The sequence below is a fragment of the Dunckerocampus dactyliophorus genome, chromosome 19 (assembly GCF_027744805.1).
Source record: "Dunckerocampus dactyliophorus isolate RoL2022-P2 chromosome 19, RoL_Ddac_1.1, whole genome shotgun sequence".
Lineage (NCBI taxonomy): Eukaryota > Metazoa > Chordata > Actinopteri > Syngnathiformes > Syngnathidae > Dunckerocampus > Dunckerocampus dactyliophorus.
In genome coordinates this window covers 9,657,526-9,680,583 of record NC_072837.1, presented here as the reverse complement: position 1 = coordinate 9,680,583, position 23,058 = coordinate 9,657,526, and the positions used below count along the sequence as shown (strand labels likewise).

General features: G+C 40.5%; 1 long non-coding RNA gene across 1 annotated transcript; it reads right to left on the bottom strand.

Moving 5' to 3' along the window:
• LOC129172585 (uncharacterized) lies at positions 1-22,023 on the bottom strand. Its single transcript, XR_008567039.1, has 3 exons — positions 21,953-22,023; positions 16,785-16,892; positions 1-125 (listed from the first exon to the last, which is right to left on the bottom strand). It is a non-coding gene; the product is annotated as an uncharacterized LOC129172585 (long non-coding RNA).
• Between the last annotated feature and the right edge of the window lie 1,035 nt (positions 22,024-23,058).

Genomic DNA, 23,058 nt, shown 5'->3' with positions numbered 1-23,058 from the left:
CTCTTTCCAGATGATGAAGATGAATATCTTCAGCCGTCCAGACAGTTTACCCATGAAGGATTACACTGCTTGTCTTTCCAAGCATGAAAAACTGCTGGCCGTCAAATGTCAGCATCCATCTTGGTCTAAAACCATAAAACCTTTTGTTATGCTGTGCAGTTTTTAAGCTAAAACAGTGAGAGACTGAAACCTTTTTTTCGACTTTTATTTGCTTGTTTGTTTGCAGCGGTTTACGTTCATGTGAAATGATGAATAACAGTAGGGGGAGTCGTAACGATTCATTTAAGGGGCTTTGAAAATGATGTTTGGGGCACTATAGTAGGTTTATTTAATAACATACTCCATAAATCTCAAGTTGCGCACAGCGAAAATCTGCATTCTTCTCCTTTTGGCCGAAACGCTCAATTCTCTAGCCTCCTCCTCCAACCACGTCTACTCTGTTGCGATTGGACAGGGCTCGAGGGTGGGCTCCACCCCGTTCTGCTGTATTTAATATGCTGTACCGGCAGGCATAGTCGAGGACAGCTATTGCTCAAGACTGAAGACGAGAACGGATCTGAATAGCATTAGCAGCGCTATCATTGGCAGCGCTAGCTAGTCACCAGGAAAGCTTTTCAACACATCAGCAAAACATACGTACGTTATAGCAATCTAATTTATTTTATTTCTTATGTATTGTGTAAAACTATGACAGGAACAACATCAAATTAAAAGCACTAAATGAATACGGACCCACCATCCACCAGTATGAGCCTGGGGTTTGTTTTTCACAGGTGCGCCAGACAAATATGCACATTAGCACTCAATAAGGTCATCAAATCTTACCTTTAGGCATTCCCACATAGTATCAGCATTTGGGACCAAATAGGAAGTGAAAGAAAAAGGGGAAAAATACAATATAGAAGTCTATCTGCGCCGCGTGGGAGAAAGTTAGAAGGTGCGTTCAAGGATATGATGTGCTCTTTTACACCCAAAAAACACATTAATAGAATTGACTTCTTTATTTTATTCAACTAATCGAATCGTATCGTTTGTACACTGTATTGAATTCTATGGAATCGTACTGTTTTAAAAAATATATCGTTTTTCAATTGTATCTTAACGCATCTAACTGCGTAGATGCGTATCGAATCGTTTACCTCAACCTGATTTACATCTGTACTTGTTATAGATGAAAACTTCTATTTGCGATTAATTGTGATTAATTATGAGTTAACTATGGCCCGCATGTGATTAATCGTGATTAACTATTTCCATCAATTGACAGCCCTAATAATTATAAATAAAAGTATGTATTTATTTAATGTATATGATGTAAATACATTAAATAAGATAAACAAATATTTTATTTTTAATTTAATTGATTAATTATACTATAATCATACTATAAATATAGAAATATACATAATAAAAAATGAAAAGACCCACCTGTATACCATACAAACATTGATATATATTTGTTTACACAAGGTCCTACATTTTATACCTTGTAAAAATGTATTTTTAAAGTAACTTCTTTATCCACATTCACAGCCGTTCACATGTTTTCGCTCCACGAATAGCTGAGAAAAGTGAATTAAGCAAATTGTTATTCCAGCTCGGCTGTCAATGAGCTTTCCCGGTCCTCTGAGCCCCCAACCCCGCCACATCAAACACACTCACTGGACTTCAATCAATGGCTCTTCCATTTTTAGAAGCGGTCGCTTCCGTTATCAAGACAAAGCAGCCGCCGCCACCTGACTACCATCACCCCTCCTCTCACTCCCCCATCCTCCCCTCACACGCCCACACACGCACACACAGGGAAAGCCTGTGAGGGAGAATCCCTTTGCATGAACTGTAGAGCTGTGACCTGCACAACTGGATGACAAGCTGAATGCAGAAAAGAGGATGGGAAGAGGAGGGGATGCTTTTCTCTTCCTCCGTCCGTCTTCCCTTCTCTATCTGATTTTCAATGCCTTGCATGCTCGCTCTCACAGTCATGGAGTGCATCCCCCCCCCACCCCCGGTCGACCCCCTCTCCCCCACCTCGCTGATTGGTATGCAGAGCCAGGCCCGTTCTGTGCTGCAGTGTGGAAGTGCTGCTGCATGTCAGGGAGAATCGCACTGCAGTGGCGGGTGCGGCGTGCACTTGCACATGCACATACAAGAAACCTCCTCACTGCTGCACCTGAAATCGCTGTGTGGTGAGCTGTACACAATAAACACAATAAATACAATATAAACAACAACGTCGGTGCTTTGCAGTGTTGAGAACAGCGCTGCATCATACAGAGAGCTGCTTCTACTATTTGTATACATACAGTAAAGTATATATGAGAGGGACACAATACTAGCAACGTTTACATTTTCACACAAACTAATATGGAACCATTTTACAATACTGTAATGGCACCATTATGGAAGGTTTATGCGTTAATTCAAATGAAATGAATTACGTCTTTTATTATACCGTATATTATATTTAATGATATTATCGTATACTTTATATTATATTAGATTTTTATTATAGTTTACTTAATTTTTGTAGTTATTTATTCATTTAAATGTGCAAGATATCCCTAAAGTCTCAATGTAACAATGCATGTACTATATTATACAATCGTAATATTAAAAACAAAACATATATTCAAATAAATACATGAAATTAAAAAGAAGAAAATATTTGTTAATTTTGTCTATTAAAAAAATATAAATATACATAGTAAAAATAAAAAAATAAAATAAAATAAAAATATAATTGTATAAATAATTAAAATAATATAAACAAATATTTTCTTTAAAAAATGTAATCTATTAATTTTAATATATTTTTATTTACTGTAGTTTATATATAATGTTTTTTTACATAATTATATTGATTTAATATACAGTATAAATAAATAAACTGATATAAACTGATATCATTTCATGATCACGTATATTAAATAAAAATCTTTTATTTTCATGTTTTTAATTTCATTTATTCATTTAAATATATTTGAATATGTTATCACGGGTAAATGTGGAAAAAATGAATGCCTCTGTGATGGTGTCAGTCAAAACCGAGCATAAATATTTTTGATAATCATTTCTGATCAATTTCCAGCAGCTCATCGGATGTGGTGATAATGTTGAGCCAATAGCAATGTTTGCTCGTATTGTTTGCGCTACATTAACTCATACGATCTTTGAATCCATCGTTGAATGGAAAAATATACCTTATTGGTGTTATCGTGATTTCATGGTATTGTTGGTTTGCAGGTATTGAGCAGTGACATATAAACCATGACAGACTTTAATGTTACAGCCCATAGAGTGGACTGAAGTGAGCTGCTACATTTTTATTAGCATCCTCGCTGCTATTCCACCATTAAGACGGAAGCTGCTTGATCTGCTAAGCAGCAATGCTTGAGTGAGAGCGGCGTGAGGAAGGTAAGGAGTCACAGTGCATCAACAACCTGCTTTCCCCAGGCGAGGAGACCTCCATGGATTTTCTCTCCTGCCGCTGCTTGAGCCCAATTACACTTGAAGCAATAAATCCTTAGCAATGCAATTTCCCCTCCAGACAAGATCTGCAGGGTTACCCCCCCTGCGCACCCACACACACACACGCACACACACAAGCAGGCAGTCTCTCCTCCTCCACCTGCCTCTTTCACTTCCTTTATTTATAACTTTCCCTTCTATCATCACCGCTTTGTCCATTCCTTCTTTCTTTTCCATCTTTGACGTTTCCTTTCTCATCTTCTCAGCATGGTGGCTTTTCTCTCCATCCCTTTTATGTTCCCAGCCATGTCTTGTAATGTTCTCCTTCTTTTTATCCACAGCATGCTTTCTTTGCTCTCATCTTCATCTGACCTTCATCTCTCCCTCTTCTCTTTCCAACATGCATTTTTCTTTCTCCCTTCATCTTGCCGAGCCACACTCACACTCACTTTCTTTACCCTTGTGTCCCGTTGAACACATTTTCCTATCTTTATCTTTGTCATCTATGTTTCTTTGTTTTTAACATTAGAGTAAGAATGTTCGACACGGAACCTGCCATGATGCTGAGTGAGCGCATCATCAGCATCAACATGTGACCCGTACACATAACACATCACATTGTAACCCGCTTGAGCTGTGCCTAGGCCTGTCACGATAGCAAATTTTGCTTGCCGATAATTGTGCTCCAAATTATCGACGATAGTCGATAATTTCGATTATCGACGATAATCGATAATTTCGACCTTTCACATTTCATTCACAATTCACAATTATTATCTTCCTCATTATCACTGAGCCACAACATACAGCAACTATTGTCTATTTACAGAGCATTGAATCATGGGACCAAAGTCGCATGTTGAACCTAACATGCATGTTTTTCGCGTGTAGGAAGAAGCTGGAGTACCTAGAGAAACCCATGCGGGCACAACAGGGGCAATATACAAACTCCACACAGAGATGTTTCAGCGTGGATTCAAACTCGTATCTCGAGACTGCGAGGCTGATCTGCAATAAAATACAAACATTTTTAATGCAACCTTCCTGCTATTACATTATCCATTACTGTACTGTAATGTGGTTAAACCATGCATCTGTGTTATGGGAAAAGTAACATCCCCTTCCTGTAGCCCGCACATAAATGACGTGAAGAAGCTTGTATTTCTGCAGAATTATCCCCCCAGCTGCACCCAAGTGACATGGAGCTGCAAAAGATGACTTAGCATGTAGAAAAGCTTTTTTAAAAGTTATTTTCTTTATACTAATGATGTCACTATGAGTCGCTATGACTATGACTGGGCTAAAGGGATGTTTTTCCTGCCTACATGCCGCTCCATGCACCACCAACTGCATTTAAAATGTATCTGAAGTAATGAACATGCTTCGGATTAAAGAACTAAATTTCTTCTCAACTATACCACTGAATCTTTGAAGTAGCATTTGGTGCAAACATCTTAGAGATCCCATGAAAGCTGGACAAAGAGTCGATCCCAGAACATCAATACTTTCTATAAGTTTTAAAAAGTAGTAAATACAGATTATGACTTATAGGGTGACTCATTTCCATCATACATGGAAGCTAAAGCTCTGTTAAATAAAGTCAATAAAGTGTTTATGAGCCAAGGTGTCCGCTCTTTTACAGGATTAACTGTGTAGCAAGCCATGTTAAAGCACAGTTACACAGCGAGGTCACAAGCACAGCCCTCAAGCAGTGCAAACAGCCCTGACGTCAGCTCGTGTTTCAGGAGAGAATACAATATATTGACTCTGAACACAACCTGTGCAGGGCACACTCAACAAGCGAGAACATTATTTACTCACCGGTGTACTTTATAATGAAGTGTCCCCAGAACCGCAGACACATTTTGAACTCTTGTCTTTTATTTATTATGACACTTTATGATGGAGGCACATCACATCAATGCTTTACATTGAACTTACATACACAATAAAGGGAGAAACTCCAGGTTGTTTTGTTAAAAGCAAAAATATGTAATAATAAACTTAGTTAATGTGATCTTTCTGTGGCAGGAAACCCTTACACCCTTTCTCACACAACACGGACCAGCAGGAGGTCAACAAATCAAACGCCTATCTTGCTCACAGTGCAACCAAAATTAGCAACACACAATCTAACTGTGCCATATGGACTATGCAGAACACTTACACACTAATATACATGCAAAGCAGTGCAGTTTTATACTAATTTACTACCCGCATGCGGCAGAAGGAGCCTTCTGTACGAGTGCCCAAAGAGGCATGCAGTAGAAGGAACCTGCCAGAGCACCCGAGGAGGCATGCAGCAGCAGACGCCAGCCTGAGTGCGCCAAGGGGTGTGCAGCAGAGTAAAGCTCTTGACAGCTACACCAGCTCCAGAGCCATAGCCCCAGCAGTTGGGGGGCCTCGACTGGGAAAGTCGGGCCCAGTACGAACACCTGCGCAGGGAGGAACCGCTGTTAATGTGAGATGACCCAGGAAGGCTGTCCAGAGCCTTGCAGGAGATGGAACCTGCTTGAGGAGGCGTGCAGTAGAATGCAGTAGACTTCATCTACTACCGGTTTGAATGATCCTGCTGGGTGACGGGGCGGAGACTTGGACCACTCCGTGTAGCACACTTCAAAGACTGCGGAGCAATTGCGAGACGAGGTGGCGGAGACAATTACCGGTTGAAGTCTGTTACTCCAAGAAGCTGTTTTCAGAGCATCAAGACACCAGGCGAATCTCTTTAAGGCTTCAATACACGAGTGATGGAGAGCTGGCCCAGACCCCTGTGTTGGGTTCCCTGTGGATCTAACACCAACGTGGGACCCTGACTGGGAAGTTCGAATACACGTCTCCACTCAAGTGTTGAGTGAGGCGTGCAATGAAGCCAGTGGTGATGAGCTCCAAGAGAATCCTTCAAAGTCTTTGGAGCAGTCTGCTAAGTCTGTTTCCAGAGCATCAAGGTGAATCTCCTCGAGACCAGCTTAAGTGAGTATCCTAAAGGTTCTAACTTGCAGGCTTCAATACCCGAGTGACGGAGAGCTGGCCCAGATCCCTGTATCTAGAATTCTCTGTGGATCTAACACATGGCAACCAACGTGGGGCCCAGACTGGGGAAGTTGTGCCATAAAGTACAACTTTGTCAATGCGAGATGACCCAGGAAGCCTGTCCAGAGCCTTCTACCTAGCATCCAAGGAGGCATGCGGCAAGAGTAGCCAGCACAAGCGCCCCAGGGGTGAGAGCCCAGCCCAGTGTTGAGAGAGACGTGCATCTAGCAATATAGAAATGCAATGTTTAATGTAATTACATTTTATTATTATTATTATGGCATGGATATTGCAGTCAGTTGTTTTTGGAGGTCTGTTTGAATGGGGATTTTTTTACACCAGCTTTGTGTTGTAATCAACAATACATAAACATTAGTATTTCTCCTATTGGTGTTTGTCACGTAAAGAATACACGGCATAGACACTTAAATGCTGCTATGACCCCTCCTGGAGTTTTTCTGGGGTGTTGCTTTCTAATAGCAAGCTGACTGAAGCTGAGACTGCAAAAGGGGCCAGAATAAAACTGATAAGAATTTAATTTAAAAGATCAAGTCCAAGGGAAGTTCCAGGAAATAATGCCAAGCTAAAAAGCCCATCTTTCAATGTAATCACTATGTAACCATGAAGGTCAACTTTGCTTCCTTCATCTGTAAAAAAAAAAAAAGGCTTATGCATGGAATTTACATCTAAAGAGCAAAGTTTCTGCAAATATTTAATTTGTTTCATTTAAAAATGGTGACCTGAAAAACCATGGTACTTATTATACAAAACATGAACTTTACCCAAGCAGTATGGTCATAATTATCATTTGAATGTGAATTCTATTCTTCCTGAGGGTGTTTCTCATTCTCTCAACTCTTAGTCATAGACTCTTTTAGATATGGCTTTGAATATTTAATTAAGTATCTTTTGAATGCCTATTTTTATCAGGCTGGCTCAATAATTCAAAGCCCGCCTCGCCTTTTCTCCTCTGCTGTGCAGTGTGTCTGTCATTGTACTGTCCGTGTACATTCACCTCATTGTGTGCAGGCTCTGGTGTGTTGTGTGTATTTACCATGCACAAGAGACAGAGTGATCAAACAGCACAAAAAAAACATATAATTTGTACCCTTATCTTTGGCCGAACACATGCTCTGGCTACCACGAGTACGTTTTGCGTGATTGTGCCTTGCACATCATCATATCAAATTGCATAGAGGGAGAAATCACATGTCAAAGAAAGGCAGCCAGTTGTTGATTTGGGCACATTTTAGAATAACTGCCCCTTGAGCCTTTTCATGAAAAGGTCTGTTTTTGCATAATAAGCCCAAATCAACCTCAGACAAAGTGAGCTTCGTCTTTCTTCAATCTGCGCTCCAATCAAGTCAGTATTGATGTGCAGCTCTATATTGAACAACCGCATCTTAACCATGTAACCATATCCACGCCAGCTGTAAAATCGGCTGTAAAAATACTCAAATACAGTGGTACCTCGATTAACGTCCGCCCTGGTTAGCGCATTTTTCGGATAACATCCAAAATTTTGCTAAAGTTTTGCCTTGGCTTGCATTCGCACGCTTGTTCAGCGTCCAAAATACCGTCCGGTTTGTTTACGCTGCCATGGTGAAGACATAATCCCCGTGATACTTGCATCTGATTGTGCAATGCATTGTGGGCCGCAGCGTTTGTTTATATCAGATTAGATGCGCTAGAAAGAGATTTTTTTTTTGCAAGGTGCATGTTTATTGGTTGTCGAACATTGATATTTACTTGTGGATTAATTGTGGTTGCATCAACAATTTATCAGTGTCCCAATTGTGTTTATTTTGTGTAAATAATCGGACAAAAGCGGTTGTCTGTTTAGCATTATCGAGTGTGACCAATCACAGCGGAGTGGGCTCGGCAGGAGGTGCCGGGGATGGAGTAAATTGCACAGACCGTTTGGGTGGGAGGCAGGAAACACTGCAAGAAGAGGTGCGGAGTCTGGATGATCTAGAAAGCTTTCTGCGCGCGTTATCGTGTGTTGCTGCTCCATAGGAGTCCAGAACTCAATACAGAGGCCCGAAAATGAGTATAATAGGTCTCCTTTAAAGTACTGTAAATGTTTTTGTGGTACAGTCGTGATTTTATGATATTTTAATGCCACGTGGAGCTGCATGAAACGCAAATGAGCATCATTAATGAGAAGCCCATTCCTAGTGAGACAATACCCACCCAATATTAGAAGATTATGTCTTACTATACCTAAAATAAATAGGTAGGGTCCCCGGGCTCCATAAGTGTCCTTGTGCACTAATGAGCATTTTGACCCAGTGGCAATAGAATATATTGCTGTGGCTGAAGTGTGTGCCAATGCATAACGCTGGTGTGTGTTATAAAACAACACATACCAGAATTATCTGTAAAATGCTATTATTCTTTTAGGCATTCATGTCAATCTAGTATTATTGCAAGAACCAGCACAGTGCGCAGATGTCTCTAGTGTGTTCCTACCACTGTGTTACTTGACTCGCCGTGACACCCGATGCTATCAGAGAGCGAAGCATGACGAGATAGAGGACTTCAGCTCACATGTGACCGCACCAGGGAGAAGGCACATTGCGTTTTATGGAACTTAGTCATACAATCATTAGGACGCTATAAAGTGAGTCACAGTCTGACTCGCTGCTTTTACAGCCTCATGAAAAGAAAATTATGTTCAGCTAAAGGCAAATTCTATTATAGTCTGGAGGTCTGCGATGTTCTCATCTCAACCACAACATTAGGTACACCTGCACGGACCAATGGGCTGTATCAAACATTCTACTTTTACAAATATAATACAACTCAGAGGTATTTGCTTAAGTATATAGTACTGTATTACTGCATCACACTATAATACAGTACAGTGGAACCTCTACGTCAGGGTTGTCCAAAATGGGAAAAAATTTGTAAAAACACAAAATTTATCTTTAGATATATTTATCACCTTTTTTTTTAACCTTTTTCAAAACAAAATATAACATACGTTAAAATATATCAATAATTTAATAAATAGTTTACATATGACATAGATAAATATCGATAGTTTTGACACCAAGGGTAGTATCAATCTCGGATCAACCAATCAAGATTATCATGTTTTGGTTCTCCATTCATCCATCCATCCATCCATCCATCCATCCATCCATCCATCCATTTTCTTCAGCTTATCAGAGTTCGTGTCACGGGGGCAGCAGTCTCAATAGGGAAGTCCAGACTTCTCGGCCCCCGGCCACCTCTTCCAGTTCCACCGGGAGGACACCAAGACGTGCCCTGGCCAGCTGTGAGACATAATCCTAATCATAAGGAACCCTACTTCGCGGAAATTCACTTATCACGGTCAGGTCGGGACCTATTAACCTTGATAAATGAGGGATTACTGTATCGTGACTTTCCGCAAATTATCGGCAATACTGGCCTTGTACAGTATATACTTGGTATCAGATCAGTACCAAAATTTGCATTGTCGCTTACTGCTTCCCAGACCCAGATTAGCTTGAGAAAATGGACTGATGGATATAGGAAATATTAATGAAATAACCCGTTCCTGAGTCAAGCCATCATTGAACCTTCATTAACTGTTGCAATATCTGAACTGTTTTATAGTAAAACCACAAAACGTGTACTTGCTCTTTAATGACGCTTGATGGACGATTAGCAGACTTCTTAACTTTCATCCAAAAGTAAAAAGAAGTTAAGCCTGGACAAACTCAATGCTAATGCACAACAATTAGGGGTAAATATAAGCTTGGAGACACTTTCTCATTCAATAGTATGGAAAAGAGTCCGCAGACTTTTGTTGTGGCTTGTTCCACGAGCAATGAGTCAGCAAAAAGAACATTCTAGTCTTTCTCTTTCAGGTCATGTTGGATGAATGTAATAATAGCACTGCATCCTCCCATCCATTCATCCTCATCTCATCCCTCCGCAAAGGCTGCATTTATATAAGAGCTCCTGTTGCCTGAGCACTAAAAGCCAAATGCAGTGAAGTGGATCCACATTACGGCCGCTGTTATGAGAGAACTCCAAATGGCAGCACTGCTCACTCGGAATTAATGGAGTTAGTTACACACAAGAGGGAGGATCTTCTTCAATGGCAGCACTGCAGTGTGCTCCGAGCCTTTCGGTTCCATCACAAAGTTGCTCAAAGAGGAGATTTTGTGCAACGAAATTCACATTGCATGTAATTGCTTCACTCCGAGGTCGGGAAAAAAAATGCTTTCAACTCCCTCAAATGCATCTTATGAGTTATTTTCCAAAGGTTTCATGCTAAATACTAATACATGTGAAAAAGTGTTTCCTGATTTCTTATTTTTTTGCAAGTTTGTCACACTTAAACGTTTCAGATCATAAACTAATTTAAATATTAGTCCGTGACAACACAACTGGACACAAAATGCAGTTTTTAAATGCAACTTTTTATTATTAAGGGAGGAAAAAAAAATCCAAAACTACATGGCCCAGTGTGAAAAAGTGAAAAACACTTGATTGCAGTTGTTGCTGCTCAGTAGGCCTGTCACGATAATCGATAAATCGAACGCTAAAAAAAAAAACAGGTCGATAATTATGACGCCCTCTGTAAATTGACATGTGCATGTATGCGTGTGTTTCATCTGCTCGTCTCTCTGTGCCACACAGGCTGGATGACAAGTGGGTTCACTCTGCATCTGTCTGTGTGTATTGGTTCTATAGTGGAATGAACAGAGAGAGTGGGCCCTCATGTCATTCAGCTTCGTTGCGGAGACGAGGCTGCTAGTGAGTGAATACAGAGGGTTTAGCAGTGAGCTTCGCGAGGCAGCATAGCTAACATGAAGAAGGCGAAGAAGCAACGGTTTTTGAGGCGAATGCCACAGCTGACAGCCACAATGTGGGAACATTTCAGTTTTAATCAGGGTGAACACGGTGAGCGCGTGAACGCCGACCACCGACACAGACAGTTTTCTCAACTGGGAAAAAAAAACTACCGATGTAGGTGCCTCGGGCAGCGGAGCCTTTGTCCCGACAGTCAACGCTTACTGAGCTATTTGGTCGGCAAATATAAACAAAACAGTGCAAAATGGTGATCTCTCGCAACCAGTGTCACATTGCAAAAACATACATACAGACAACTTCTGTGTCAAGCTAATGTCTCACGCAGTTACACCGTACACTATACTTGAGCATCATCTAGTGGTTCAAATGTGAAGAACACCTCTCATGACAATTAATGAAAAAATGGTCTAAAAAAATATTTGCCGATAAAATCGATTATCGACAATAATTTGTAGCACAATTATCGACCAGCAAAATTTTTTATCGTGACAGGCCTGCTGCTAAGGGTGGCCCAACCAGGTAATCACTTTTTCACACGGGGCCATGTAGGCGTGGATTTTTTCTCCCCCTTAATAATAAAAAGTTTAATTTAAAAACGGCAGCTGTGTTCAAGTTGTGTAGACTAATATTTAAATTTGTTTGATGATCTGGAACATTTATGTGTGACAAACATGCAAAAAATAAATAAATCAACACTTTTTCACACCACTGTGTGCTGCGTCATCAGTCCATGGTGCACCCCGCCCCTCGTTCAAAGCAGACAAATGGTAGAAAATGGATGGACGCCGCATCGACATGCAAGGGTAAATGAAATATTTAGATGAAAGAAAACAAAAGGGAGACAGGCAATACATACAAGGGCAGAAGGTGAAGGTTTCAGCAACAAAACAGACTTAAAAAAAAAAAAAACATGACAGCAACTGTCTAAGGTCGAACACAATCCTCTGCTTGCACTGGTCGACCTTTTCTGATTGAAATCATGGAAATAGCAAGAATCCATTGCAGTATGTAACCTTTAACTGTGTCTGCAGGGTTTGTTCTTTTTAATATTCTTCACTTTATATGAAAAGTAAAATAAAAAAGCTTCAATTCAACACAGTGACTCTCCACACATTTGTGGTTCAGCATTCCTGGCCCCACAAATTTGCGAATTTTTGGTCAAAAAAATATATTTTACGTTTTTTTTCCCTCCACAAATAGGCCATTTTTTCCATGGTCGGTAATCATGTTTAAATACGTGATAATACATGGAAAATGTACAGCATACTGTTAAAAAAACACACACACAATTTTACATGTTTATGTTTTTATGTGTCAATGGTCATTTTTTTTTGTCAAGCGTTGAGATTTCGCACTCTGTTCGGCCTTTGAACGCACCATAGTTGTGTATTGGCTCCATCCATCATTACCTTATCATTCATGAACCGATACGGTTTACATTTAACACGTGTGTGAGCCATAAACTTGGATTGTGTCACAAGTGAACAATGGCAAATGAAGATGGAAGAGGAGAGCTGAATCTGATCTATTCACTACAACAGTCATTTTTTATTCCAAATGTAGATCCGAAATCGGAAGAGAACCTCAACGTCAAGCTTGCGGGAGGGTTTGGAGGTGGAGGAGTGAGCTGTGTGTCAAAACTAAACAATATTATGGGTCGTATCAGTCACTACTTAATTTTTTTGCCATTCGCTGGCGGTCCTGGACTGTAAACCCTGTGAAAATCTGATGTACTGCATATCCACAATCGCATGCAGGACGCCACAAAGCATCTGCGAAGTAGGATTTCTGATTTATAAATGGAATACTTTCACAATTATAGCATAGAAACCTGTTTTGGACTTTCTAAATATAGTGTTTAACATTATTAGAGCCCTCTAGATATGAAATAACACCTGTACAATCACCATAAATAAGAGCTTGCATATATTGCTGTAAATGTGTTCCGGTGTGGGACGGCAAGTGAGAGTTGAGTTGAGTTTTAGCTTGACGTGTGTTCCGGCCGCCACAGTAGCCCATTAGGGATTATTGTGACTGTGAAATAGTTCAAACCTGCAATAAAAGCCTGGTGTTCCAGCAATCAAGTCTGGTGCTTGTGTGTCTCACTGAACATTACAGCAACATTACTGACACCTAGTGAGCAGTGTAGAATACTACATATCATGAAAATGCCTTAGAGTATGTCTTCTGAATGCCTTATATTTGTATTTTAGTTGATTTAGCCATTTTTATGCTTGAAAATGCAAATTTAGGCAAAAAATTTAAAATGTGCTGAAATATGAATATCTTTTGACTACCACAAAACGGCATGATTTATTCATTAATACATATTTGACAAAACATGATAGAGCGAAGCCATGAAATTCGAAGTGCGTAGTGGCAAAGGATTACTATAAACCTTATTTTAAGAGGACGCACCGCTTCCTATGTCTTTAAAGCAATAATATATCATTTCATCTCAAGTTACCCTCGAGTTTCATGTGTTATACAACACAGATACAATTATTTCTACTAAGTACTGCCTGCTCTCAGACTGAGAAGTAGGAATTGTTATTCTTCATGGAGAGCCACAGAGGGTTACAGGAATAATATGCAATCATCTCCTTTGTTTTTCACTCCCTGGACTAATAAATCAAAACTTCACCGCGCAAATCAAATTAAGTGGTGTGTGTTGCGGTGCACGCCGCTCACGAATTTTAACCACAAGCTGCACTTTAAGATGTGTTGTCTTAACATCAACGTCTGAGAAGAGTATATTTTCCAACGTGATTGATTGAAGCTTTTAAGGTAATTTATCCAAGCAGGAAACATTCATTTCAATTAGCTTAATCGACATTCCGAGCAATTACTTACTCTTGATACGTGTCTACACGTGTAGCGTGTGTTTTAAGATGCGTTTAAGGAATGCCGCTGTGCAAGACACACTACAAACACAAGCCTGTAGCACTAAGTTGACGTTTATACAATTGCATACTGTACATAACGCTGATCAAAATTTTAAGGCTAGTTGAAAAATTGCAATTTATTGGAGAAAAAAAAACATTAAATGGAAATAGGCTGTTCATCTGCTGATCAAAAAAGTTTAAGTTTAAGATCATAGGTTCCAAAAAAGCCTGAAACCCCCCTAAAATAGAAATACAATGTTCAAAAAAAGGACTCAGTAATGAGTAGCTGTGCCATTCTTGTTAATGTGTGCTGAAAAACTGGTTTGGGCATGCTTGATGCCAGTGCTTAATTCCAGGAGGCTAGTGGGTATGTTGCTCCAGGTGGTGAAGATGGCCTCAAATGGATGGCATCCACTGTCTGGAGCTGACGTCCATTTTTGTAAACTTCCCTTGCCATCCCGCCCCAAATGTTCTCAATTGGATTTAGATCAGGGGAACATGCAGGATGGTCCAAAAGAGTGAGCTTATTCCTCTGGAAGAAGTCCTTTGTCAGGCAGGCATTGTGAACAGCAGTGTTGTCCTGTTGAAAAAGCCAGCCATTACCACACAGACGAGGGCCTTCAGTCATGAGGGATGTCCCACTCCAACATCGCCACATACCCTGCTGCCATTTGACGCCCCTGCACAACCTGAAGCTCCATTGTTCCATTGAAGGAAAACATCTCAGGTCCTTGTCATGCCAGGAATGTTGGAAGCCATCAGGACTGTCAAGGTTATATTTTCTTCCACCTTTCAATGTCCCATGTTTGGTGCTCTCATGCTAATTCCAAACAGGCAACGTGGCGTTGAAGACGAGACCTTTGAAGATGTTTTTTGTTCTGAAAAACCCTTCTCTCACTGATGATTATTGGACAGCACTCGGCACCAGTAGCAACCTTCATTTGGACCGAGGATCATCCCGTGTCCTGATGGACAGCCAATCGGATCCTCCGGCTCAGGGCTGGTGACATTTTTTTGGGTTTACCACTTGGCTTTTTTGTTCCATAGCCCTCAGGATCTTTTTGCGTCCATCCTCAGCAGTAATGGCGCACTGCGAGAGGCCTTGCTTACGCAGCTCAACAATCCGACCGCGTTCAAAGAGAGAAAGCTTTTTTGCCTTTGCCATCAAGAGAACATGACAGAAAATGACACTGAATCCACATTTTTGCCAAGATTTTGGCTTTTAAAGGCTGTGGTCCTAAACTTTTGATCAGCTGATGAACAGCCTATTTCACTTTAATGCTTGTTTGCAATAAATTGCTTCCTCAAACATGTTTCTGGTCTCATGCCCGTTTCTTCTTTTTGCATTTTGAAGCTGCTACTTAGAACCTCCTTAAGATTCAGCAGTGCAAAATGTAAATTCTTGCCATTTTTCAACTGGCCTTAAAATTTGGATCAGGGGTGTATAAAAAAAAGACACACACACTCATATAGGCAGAGCTTAATCCTCCAGGACAACATGTTCTGGTGAATTTGCAGCTCTATTTATTCCTGTGCAGCTGGCTCAGGGCCCCACTTCCAGGGTTAACAAGGCCTGCATGAGACCACACTCTCCCTAGGGATGGGAGCTGCTGGCTGGGCTACAGCAAAAGATAAGAGCCGGGTGTGTACGTCCATAACACATGCACAAGTAAACGTGTGTGTTACAAATGATGCACAATTGGATTGTTCTTACTGACTTTGGAATCTGCATCATATTGATTCTTCCCTGCCAAACTGGGCTAAAGTCTTGTCTGTAGCAATGCTGCCAGCAGGATGACAGCAGACTTTTATCAAGACCAAAATAGAAACAGTATTGATCTGCGCGTGAGATCTCGTTACCAATGTCCTATTTATCCCTGCAAATATGTTTGTTTGTGCGGCAATATTTTTTGTTATACCCCTGTAGCAAATCAAAGCAAACAGGCCACCAAGCGCTTGATGTGTGAATAAACAGAGAAGTTTAAAAAAGGAGCAAAAACATCCAAGCAGACGAGCTCTAAGGGCGTACTCTGCTGGGTTGCTCCGATTTCCTTGACCTTGTGGATTATTTCCAGTGTTTTTTTAAAAGAAATTTTTTTTTGAGCAAGGTGGCAGCTGTCATTAATTACTTGCGAGAAGAAGAAGTAGTCGCAGGTGAGCGAGTCCACAGAGGGGTATGACTTTTGGGTCATTTTGAGTCGATGTATTTTATTTCGGTTATGAATCGCACTAAGAACTAGTGAGGAGGACATGTGCCACGCTCAGGTGCAGATTTGTGCGCGCAAACTAGCCAAACATACCATGCTTAAGGTGAGATATGTTAAGTCAAACATAACTGCACAACCATTCTTACTAAGGGTGCCAGATTCAGACCAGCAACAACAATAATTTAAATGTACATGACTAAAAATGACACCACTTTACCTATTACACTCTGTGTGTAAAAATAACACCTTAAAGAAGCATGAGACTGTGAAAAGTGATCATTTTAACTACAGGAACACGTAATCCACCCATTCCACAACTGCAAACTCTTCATCTCGTGGATTGTTATGCTTTTGTATTGATATAAAACACTGTAGCTTTTACCTGGACGTTCAGGGCATGACGAGAAGGTGGTCAATCTACAATCACATTACATCCGCAGCTGCCCGGCACATCCAATTAGCAGTCAGGATACATTCACGGCCTCAGAGACTATCAGGAAGTAGGAATTTCAAGCAGGAATCAACAGACACGAACTCGAATATTTTCAAAAATGCATATTTCCATCTCCGCAAATACATACTTAAGAAAAAGAAAAGTCCGTCCACATAAAAACACATTCACCAGCTGTCATGTGTGCATGGCTCAGATCAAGGGAACCCTTTGCTGTCTTCAACTTCACTTGAGTAGTATTTGAAATAGTTGTTCTAACAATGTGTACTATCCCTATCACTCTGACGTTTATAGAGTGAGGAAGCTTACCAAACCATAAATTAAGCCTGTTTATGTTTTTATTTTGCGCTAGCACGGCTATGTTGTAAAAAAGCGTCTATATTTGGACATTGAAATGTTACATGTAAAGCATGTGGAGTTTTGTTGAGAAATAAACAATATTTTCTCTGATAATTTGGTCATGATTTCTACTTAGAATTAAAGAACGATGTCTGAAATTGGTTTCTAATGTGTTTTATTCAAATATTCTCAGTGTAAAAAAAAATAACTGTCGTGTAATCGTTAGTGAAAAGTACATAAACTTCGTGTCCGCCTGCCGATGAAAATTTTTAAGAACATAATTCCGTGGAAAAACAAACCCCATGATAATTACAATGGTTTAAATTCATGGAATAATTACTCAACTCTGCAACTAAAGTGATTTTTTTGTGTATAAAAGAGTAAAATAAGATTATTTGAACAAAAGCCTAACACCGAGTGGACACCGAGTTATGTACATTACATTTAAGAAAGCGTGAACTTCGGAGGGTTGCTATGGGAAATGGAAGATGTCTCGAGCTCTGGTATGTTGGGTGTGTGTGTTTTGCAATGTTTGAAGTTTGTGTTGATAACATTACCAAGGTCTATCCACGAGTTTGAAATTTTAAATGTAACACTTGGGTACCCTTGATCTGAGCCATGCACATGTACATTTTGTCCCAGCCTGAAAACGCAACCACATCTGACTGGTACTTTATATTGTTATGTTCCAATCCCCGCACTATGCACGCAGGGAACCAGGATAAAAGGTATGTAGGCTGCTTACTTATGTATGTGTCACTGCTAATGTGATATTTTCTCAAAATCTGACCATAATAAGTACTATTTTTTGAGCCTGGATTATTGGGGCATGTCCTGTCATGTTCGCAACATCAAACGAGCATCAGTGTGCGTGTGTGTGTGTGTGTTTGCACTGATGATGTATACGAGTGTGCTACATCAACCACTTAGGTTGGTTAAAAGGACAAGAAGGTTTTAAGAAGGTTTTTAATGCTTTCAATATGCAGAAATATATAATATCTTAATAATAACAATAATAAAACCTAAAGTTGGCTTAGATGTTTGGGCCTTTTGTGTGATTGAGTCACCCCTGGTGAACAGCATGAGTGACTTAAGTGCTAATTAATAGACTGAGGCCCATATGCGTTCCAAAGTAGCAAAGTCAGTTTAACACCTTAATATTATTAAAATAAACATTTAAATAATCTTTTTCCTGAGAATTAAGGTATGTTTTACTGTTGTACAACCTTCAGAGCACCACAAAACCCATTCATAGGGCAACATATAACACACCTGCGTCGTTCATTTCCAACTTTTCAGAACCTCGACTCCTGATTGGAGTAGGCGTGGTTGGGGGAGGAGTAGCGATGCGTCTGTCGGCTCTAAGAGAATGAATGACAAAAGCCGGTTTTCCTCGTCCTTTTTTCTGTTAAAGGCGAATGCCATCGGTCAAGATGTCTGGCGGCGTCGCTGAGTCCACACTGAGCAGGGGGAGGGGCGGGGTTAAACACGCTGTATGTATATTTTTGTAGCTGTTCATTGAGGTTTAAATAAACCATTTAAATAATAAACATTTGATATCATGTATTTTTTACATTGGTAATTCATTTTACACAATACACATAATTTGGTAATAAATTAATTTAATGCAACAAAAACATCTGAGGAGCCACTTGGGAGCTGAAAGAGCCAGCCGGCTCTTTTTAGGAGCCGAGCCAAAAGAACCGGCTATTTCCATCACTACTGCAGAATCCCAGCAAGAGGAGAAGAATGCAGATTAAACCTGTACGCAACTTTTATGGAGTATTTTATTAAAAGAAACTTACTATAGTAAGTAAGTAAAATAATATAGTATTCAATATTGTTTTTAAAAGCCCCTGAAATGAGCAGAATAGAGCAAAGTTTGTACAAGCACCACAAATAAACCACTGGGAAACAACACCCCACCGAAAGCGCACTAAAGCAGCTAATTGAGGTCGCCATGACATTAACAGTGAAGCTCTTCACCTTATTACAAGCCGTGTAGCACTAAATGATTTTGAAGCTGTTCATTTAATGTGGAAGTATTGCTTCTTTCCCCGTCTATAGAGATGAAGACGAGCTAATTAAAGAAATGAATGATAAGATAGTTAAAAACTAATGAAGTGCGGCGCGTGATCTCGATGTTCCGGGAAAATAAGAGGAAAGAAATCATCAGGAGACGTGAATAAAGCAGTACAGCAGGAAGTGAGTGGGTGAATGAGCGAGTCGGAGGATGAGCAAAGCAGTGGGTGAGTCACACAGGCGACCAACCGGCCATGCCAGCTGAATCCTAATGCCGACCCGTGCTGAGACAGTCAGCCTGCTGCAAGTCATCACCCGCTGAGCTCGCTGTGGACAAATCCCGCTCTGTCGCAGTGTCTCTAATCTTTAATCTTTGAAAGAAGGAGAAAGTCACTTTGCTGCAAAGAAAAAGAAAGGATGGTACCGTATATGCAACACAGTGACGTAAGTGTGTGAATGTGCGTCATGTTTAATGTTGAGAGTGGAAAATGACCCTGAAGTCGTACAATTTGGAGTTAAAGCGAAAATACCTCTTAAGTTGTGCAAAAGTGCAACGATATTACATGAGATGTCAGCATATTTTTGGAAGACTCAAGCCACCTTGACACTTGCACAACGTTTGTCCCCGCAACGGTACGCAAGGATGCCTGCCAATGAGTACATTCATCGTAAACCCGGTGTGAAATATGTGTTATGTGCGGCGCCGTGTACCAGTGAAATGTTCCAAATTTGGGGCACACATAATCTTCGTGCCACTTGCGTGAGCTTGGACGCAACCTGCTTCTAAGCATCAACTCCGCTCTTTAAAAGTACCGCAATTTTCAGTGTATAAGACACACCGGTGTTTTAGCGGAGAATAAAACGATTTTTCATATCCAACTGCCCATGTTGCAACAAGCTGCATTTCTGGTTCTATGGTTATCATTACACTATTTGCACAAAAAAACCTTTTTCTTTTCATGTTTTTCCAGGCTGAGAGCAGAAGTAAGTGCAGTGGTGGAGAATGATAAAACTAGAGTGGGGAAGCTGAGCTGCAGCATGGTTGCAGAGTTACATAAGGCTTACTGATAAGTTCTTTTCAGGCTACAAATCGGGAAAAAAACACACACAGTCGGGTTCTATTAAAGTAGTTTCACTTTCACCAACTTGAGCTGGATTCCATGCTGTCACAAAAAAAACTTTGTAAGTGGTCAATTAGAAATTTGTTTGGAAGTCATTTGAAATAATGATATATTAATAATTCAAATAATAAAATCATTTAAAGTAAATAATGAATAAATTGTAAAAATAATCATTCCATCTTCTATGCCGCTGATCCTCAGTAGGGTAATGGGAATGCTGGAGCCTATCCCAGCTGACTTCGGGCGAGCCAATCGCAAACAACCATTCACACTCACATTCATACCGATGGACAATTTAGAGTCTCCAGTTAACCTAACATGCATGTTTTTGGAATGTGGGAGGAAACCGGAGTACCCGGAAAAAAAATCCCACACGGAGATGCCCAACGGAGATTCGAACCAAGATCTCCTGATTGTGTGGCCAACATGCTAACCGTGCGGCCTGTAATAATACTGTTAAATTAATTAAAATACTCCATAAATCTCAAGGTTGAGTAAATCTGCAGTCTTCTTGTCTTGGCCGACATGCTAAGATTCCGTAACCGCCTCCCCCCGACCATGCCTACTCTGTTCTGATTGGTCATTGAGTGTACACACCCCACCACCACTCAGAGCTGCATAGGAGACACGCCACCCTCGACCGGTCATGTGCTTATTGTTATTATAAAACATCAAAGAAGAGTTGAATATAATTGGATGATTTTTGGAGAATCCGGTGTCAAACTGTGCTTTGTTCACAAAACAGTGGAGCACTGACCATGAGGTAGGTCTTTAGCTCCCCGGAAAACAAAAAAAATCTTCCCTTTGCTGCCTTCGTCTGGTTTAGATCCACAATTCTGGGAGGCAGCTGTGGTTACCATCTAGTTGCAAACATTACATTCTGAGCTGCAAGCGTGTTTGCGATTAAAACGCACTCCAGACTCTAAATGTTCCGATCTATCACCAACATTCATTTCGCTCAATATTGCACTCATCAAATGAAGCGATGATGCGTGAATAACGTTTTTACCTGCAAGTGCCATAAGGCAACATACAGTATATTCAGCTCAGGCAGGCCCCAGGAGGTTGTTCTGATTGCTAAATGAGTTACCTGCACCCAGCATGCGTGATGACGCTGGAACGTAAAGTGGTGGAAGCGGTGCAGTCATCCAGAGCTTGAGGCCCTCCCACGTGGGGAGCAGCTAAAGGCTACAGCATTAGCATAATGAAACACAGATTCATATAGCAGCTGCACAGTGCATGTGACACAGGGTGTTGCGGTATCTGCAGTACTATATGCTGTTGTTGGTATATACTGTACACCAGTGAGAAACGTGTATAAATCAATCAATAAACCCATGCAACACAGCCATAATAAACCTTGTAAACAGGAATTTCATATGCAACCGTAGTGGACTTCCACCCACCACCCTGACATGACATGACACTTCGCTAATGAGGAAGACCATGACGTTAGACCGAAAATACTGGTTACCTGCGTGCATAAGAGCAGCACACAAAACACAGTTGGGCACCACAGTCTTTCAGTTGAACTGCACATATTAACAGTATGTGCTCATATCTTTTTCCCAGTTATAACTTAATGGCAGTAAGGATGATGATTTTGTGGCTACTTACCTCGATATCTGTGCGTCTCATTTGCAGTGGAGGGCCGACACACACCTCTACTACAACAGGATCAATTTGACGTGACTGAAAAGAGCATAACAAAAATAGCGACGAGATGAACATGGTCATTGGGTGATACATTCAGTCAAATAGTGAACCTTTGCCTTACGAAAATACAGTGGAACTTTGGCTAGTGTAATTAATCCGTTCCAGAAGGTCAGACTGTAACCGAAACAGACGCTAACCGAAAAAGAAATGATGTAAATCCAATTCATCTGTTCCAGAAAGCCCAAAATGTTAACACAAAACATGTTTTTATAGTTTTACATGCAGAAAACAATTGGAAATGCACATAAATGATGAATGAAATAAATGAACATTTAAGGTTACCTTTAGCTTCATGGAAGACATGAAGTGACTGTTCCCAAAGACTCGATTTGACAGCAAGATCAACATGGAGGCCACATCTGTGTGGCTTAATAAGCCAAAATGGAACCAAAGACATTTGCAAGTTCCAGCATTTTGGTAAAGAAAGTGAGAAAGACTATTGAATTCAAGAAATAACTCAGGAAGGTGTTGTCCGTTTTGATCTCGCTGCCACATCGTGTCTTTGGAAACAGTGATGTTTTCAGTGAAGGGAAAATTAACCTTAAATGTTCATTTATCTCTTTCATTCGTCGTTTATATGCATGAAAAATAGTTGTATGTATGTAAAACTATCATTGCTGATGACGGTTGATGACGGTTTATGAAGCTAAAGAATGTACCGGAGCACTGCAGGTGTTTTTTATTGTCATTTATACAGTGATACTTTCGCAAACGAGTGTCCCAACTAACGAGTGTTTTTTATTTACGAGCCGTGAAATTTGGGCTAGTTACCGGCAGGGATAGCTGAAGACAGCTTCGGGGTTTGTGTCACAAAGGCGGAAGCACACGCACACGGCGCTCAATGAGATGGCACTAAAGGCTGGCAAGGAAATTTATCAGCAATTTATGAGCGTTTATGCTTTGAACTGCTGTCAAAGAGGACAGAATAAAACTTGCATGTTGTGTCATACTTCCATGCTGTGATAAAGTGTGTGTAACAGAGTGTTTGTGTGTGTGTATGTCTCTGT